Genomic DNA, 4,657 nt, shown 5'->3' with positions numbered 1-4,657 from the left:
ATAATCATGTGCTTGTTGCTAAATTTGGATAGATTTTACAAAATGTGGGATAGAAAAATGGACATTAAAGCCCTGAGAGAATAAGCAGCTTTTGCAGCGTAGCTGTCATAGAGAGGGCAAGACCAGGCCTGCATAGCAGTACTCATGGTGATGGTGTCGGTGCTATCTGACCACTAGTGCCTGCCCTTCCTACCGTGATATTTGCTGTCTCAAGTCTGATAAAGGGAACATGACAGGGAGGAGATACAAGATGGGATCAGACTGTGTATCTAGTCAGTTTGACACCCCTGGGATTTGCTCCCCAGCCCAGCCGGCCCTAGCCTCCTGCCTCTTCTATCCTGTGTGAGCCCCTCGCGAAGCAGCCTGGTCTCTCCTTGCACTTCCTTCACATCAGATCTTGGGCCCAGATACCTTAGTGTGCAGGGACTCCTACACAGACATGGCGCACAGGCCAGCCCTTTTCAAATGGCCTTGCTGCTGTAAGAGGATTGGTTCCTTACACCTGGCATCACCTGTCCCCTGCCCCCTTCACCCATTGCGCTGCTGTTTCTGCCTAGGGAAGCACACAGGTAGTAACATGACAGCTGGACTGTTGGTCTGAGAGGTGAAGGGGCACTAGACAGGGAGGACGGGGAAGGGCAGCTGTATCCTGGGCAAAGGGGGCAGCAGGGTGGGAACGGGCAGCAATGCAGAATTACAGTTATGGAAAGCGACTGGGACGTTTCTGTGGAGGGGCCTCAGGTCCAGGAGACCCAGGAGCAGGTCAGGAAGAGCCAGAAGCACCCCCTTCCCTATGCACCGAGATAGAAAGCACAGCTAACTCATTTTCCTAAACCTCCCAATCTTGGGGTCTTCTTGCTCTTTTCCAGATTTCAATGAACTGTGGACAGGAGGAGGGTGAGTTAAAAGTGCAAATTCTTAACAACGTTTCCACAACCACGCCCTGAGAGCAGGGTGGTGGAGGAGGTCCTGAGAACAAGATGGACTTCTCCCAGGCAAGGGAAGAGCATGCAGCAAAGACACCTCAGCAATGCCAAAGAGCAACGTGCACAAACAAGGCAAAGTGGAGCATGTACAAATGCTGAAAGGACAGGGAAATGAAGACACTGATTTTCCAAAGTATTAATAGCAAATTATGATGAACAAAATAATGAGTAAAAATTCCTAGCAAGGGATACCAAAAACTACAGCTAGCCAGGAGAAAGTCCAGTGTGCTTCCTGCATTTCCCCACGTCAAGGACCTTCAGGTTGCAGCAGACAAGCGTAACGATCCCATGAACAGCGCTGAGCTGCATGCTTTGACTTGATACCTTGCAAGGGGGCTGCTATTCACCCCCTGCTCTTTTGAATGTCTTGTGAGTGATTCTGCATGACTCAATGTACAGGTAAAAGAGCGAAAGAGAGTATGTGCTTGTGTGTCAGTCATTGTGGGTTTCAACTCTGGGACAGCTGGGAAAGGGCCAGGAAAGAGGGGCCCCAAAGTGGAGACCGAGGGCTGAGGCTGATGGTGGAGAGGACTGTTCGTGGTGACTGAGGGGCAGCAGCAGAGCTGTGTGTGGGGAGCCCAGGGCTGGGATCACAGGAGCTGGGAGTGAGGCGTGAAGAGCACTGGCAGGGCTGTGGGGTATGTGGCAGAGGGTGAGAGGGGTCTGTGGCTTGAAGTGACATGTCACACGAGCTGCCAAAGATGGGCTAGGGGTTTGGCAGGAGCTTGGATGGATGGATACATTGGCCTCAAACCACGAGTGACAAACCGCAGGTGAACTTGCATGTCTAAAGGCACCACCCAATGAACACTTGTGGAGGAAACGGATTTTTCCTATTAAATAGTTGTCAGTTTGTATGCCATCTGGCTAGAGTTGTTGCTGGACTTTTGAAACAATACTAAAACAATCCAGTGGGCAATTCTCAAGATCCCAGTATGAAAGGGAGAATGTATAAGAAGTTTTTCACGCTGGGCAGTAACAGCAATTGGGGGCAGTGGCAGTGGCCAGGTCAGCAACAGCCGCCTTCCAGTGCCCCCTATACGTGGACGCGGGACATGCCGTGGGTGTGCATGTGCATCTGTGTGGGCATGTTTGCTAAAGGTGAAGGAAATCAGCACAACCTGAAAGAGGGAGAGGAATGACTGCCCACGGTGAAGCCATTTCCAAGCTTCATCTTGCATGAATCCACGCTCTGCCATTGCCAGCAGAGAATTTCAGCAGCAAGGGCAAATGCTTCCTCCACGGCAGCAAGAAATGAACAACAATTTTAATTATGCCCCAAGAGTAGACTTGGAAATTAGTTAAGTCAGACACCACTGGGAGATCTCACTGGGGCACACACCCAGTGTCATTATACTGCAACAGCATGTTCAGATGGCACTATCTCTCTTTAGGCCGCTAGCTATCCCCATATCCTGCTTTCCCCCACTCCCTACACCAGTGCAAGCCTTGCTGGGACATGGATCAATCTATACTGCTCCCACAAAGGCTTTCCTAGCATTGACCAGAGTAAGCCTAACCAGGAAACCTGACTGAACCATGAACTCCTTACTTAAGCAAAACTGCAGGTCCTGAGACTTCAGCACTGACAGCATTTCAATAACACCGGATGAGGACAGCAATGAGAGCCAGCCTACATTTGACAGCCCAGAAAAGAGAGAAAGTGGAACAGAAACAGGGCCTTGTTACACATGAATTTTAGGCAGCTCAGGGAGCTCTTAACCCCTGGGTTGTCCACACATCAACACCTGGAACTAGTTTTAAGCACACTGTAGGTGGCTTCAAGTTGTGCCACTCCAGGGCATGTTTATCTCTGATCCATGTTATCCAGCTCACGGTCCATGAATGTGTGGACATTCTCCACACTGTCCCAGGAGACCCACTTGGGGAGGAGAGTTGACAAAGTAAAAGCTTATTGGCAGCACCAAGCTAGCTTAGCAGTAGGAGGACAAGATCACACCCCAAGCTGGTTTACACAGCCAGCATAAGGGGTGCAAGCCTGAGATCAGGCCACCTTGGGAGGGAGGGGCTGGAAATGAAGTCTAAACAAGGAAGACTAAAACTCAGGAAGCCAGTTGAAGTCACCTGATGCAAGCAATAATCAAAGAGGTTAAATAAGAGCGTGTGCAGGAGAGTTGGCAGCAACCAGAGAGGAAACCACTGAACAGACCAGCGACTGGAGGCAGCTCCCCCAGGACCTGCACCCCATACACAGAAGGAGCACGTGCGGGAGAGCTCGAGCAACAGACAGAGCCTTTGGGAGCCGGGTGAGAGACCTGGGTTGGGGAGTGCCCGAGTGAGATTCGTTCACTCTGAACAAGGAGGATTTTGTTCTGTTAAAGCAACGACTCATTTTCCTGTTTGCACATTTCCCATGTTTCTGCCCCGGTGGGGCTGCCTCTGTTGGAGAGACAGCATGCCGGTTTTGTTCTTGTGTAAGCTTAATCATTGTGGGGGGTGTTGAGTTAAGATGTGAACCTGCCGCTCTGTCTCTTGTATGACCAGTGGTTTGGGTTGGGAGAAAAGGGCAGGACTAGGTCCCAGTGTTGCCCAGAGCAGGGGGGAGACTGGGCCCAGTACAGAACAGGGCAGAGATGGAGCCCAAAGAGGGACAGAGACCAGAGGCTGGGGGTCCGTGGCACTAAAGGGCGAGACAGGGCTTGTGTCCCAAGGTTGGGAAGGACAAGGCAAGGGCTGGTGCCCAAATAAACCAAGGTCCAGTGCAATGGACCTGAGCAAAAGGGGCCAGGTAGAGTGGTGGGGATCCCAACTAGGGAAAAGGACCGAACAGTAACACCTGGGCGGCAGGGACATGGCCGTAGAGGCAGATCGAGGCCATGGACGCAGCCTGCTGCTCTGGAGATCTCCCAGAGGCTCCTGGCACTGGCATCTGATCTCTCATCCGATCTGCAGCCAATCTCCTGGTCACATCTGTCATGGCAGGGCCAAACCCACTGTGCTCAGCAATAACCTCACCCATTAAAAGAGCCAGTTCCTGCCTCGAGGAGCTGGCGTGGTGGGGGGCTTTTGGCAGGGAAGGGTCTTTGGAGCTGCGCGGGGTATGAGAGAGTAGCTGGAGGGTTGTGAGAGGGGAAGGGCAAGAGGGAGTAGTCATCCTTGTCCCTTGTTGGCTCCAACCAGGTACTTGGAGCAAATCTAAGGAAGCCATGTCTCCAAGAGATGCCTGCCCTGCCCTGCCTCCGGCTTGGCCAGCCGTGGACAGCAGGGAAACACCAAACCAGAAGTTTCGGAGGCAGCACGTCGACCCTTTGACAAGCCCACCTTATAATGACGCCTACTGCAATCGGAGGATGAAGGCTCAGAGAATGACCTTGGGCACCTGCAAGGATAACAACACCTTCATCCATGCATACTCACCATCAATAAATAGGGTCTGCACTGAGGATGGGACATATATAACAAAAACCAGACTTTACTATAGCAAGATCGACTTCTTTGTCACTCTCTGCACGTTTGTAAGCGGCTCCCCACCGAATGGCTGTAAATACAAGGCTAGGTCCTATAAGCAGAGGATTTGCATTGCTTGCACTAGAAACCTGCCTGTGCACTACAGCCGAGTGAGAAAGTGCAGGCCATGAATCCCGCACTGCTCCGCAGCTTTTGCTTGCAGCGGGTCCCCAGGGCCAAAGCCTCTCAGCCTGGCCCTCTCC

The 4,657-nt window shown here is 51.9% G+C and overlaps 1 pseudogene; it reads left to right on the top strand.

Annotated features, from left to right (window-relative positions):
* Window positions 1–702: 702 nt before the first annotated feature.
* LOC112548778 lies at window positions 703–4,621 on the top strand (annotated as a pseudogene).
* Window positions 4,622–4,657: the final 36 nt, after the last annotated feature.

The sequence above is a fragment of the Alligator sinensis genome, unplaced genomic scaffold (assembly GCF_000455745.1).
Source record: "Alligator sinensis unplaced genomic scaffold, ASM45574v1 scaffold316_1, whole genome shotgun sequence".
In the NCBI taxonomy this organism is placed as follows: domain Eukaryota; kingdom Metazoa; phylum Chordata; order Crocodylia; family Alligatoridae; genus Alligator; species Alligator sinensis.
Note: the sequence above shows the minus strand (reverse complement) of the source record. Positions and strands in the feature narration are given on the sequence as shown.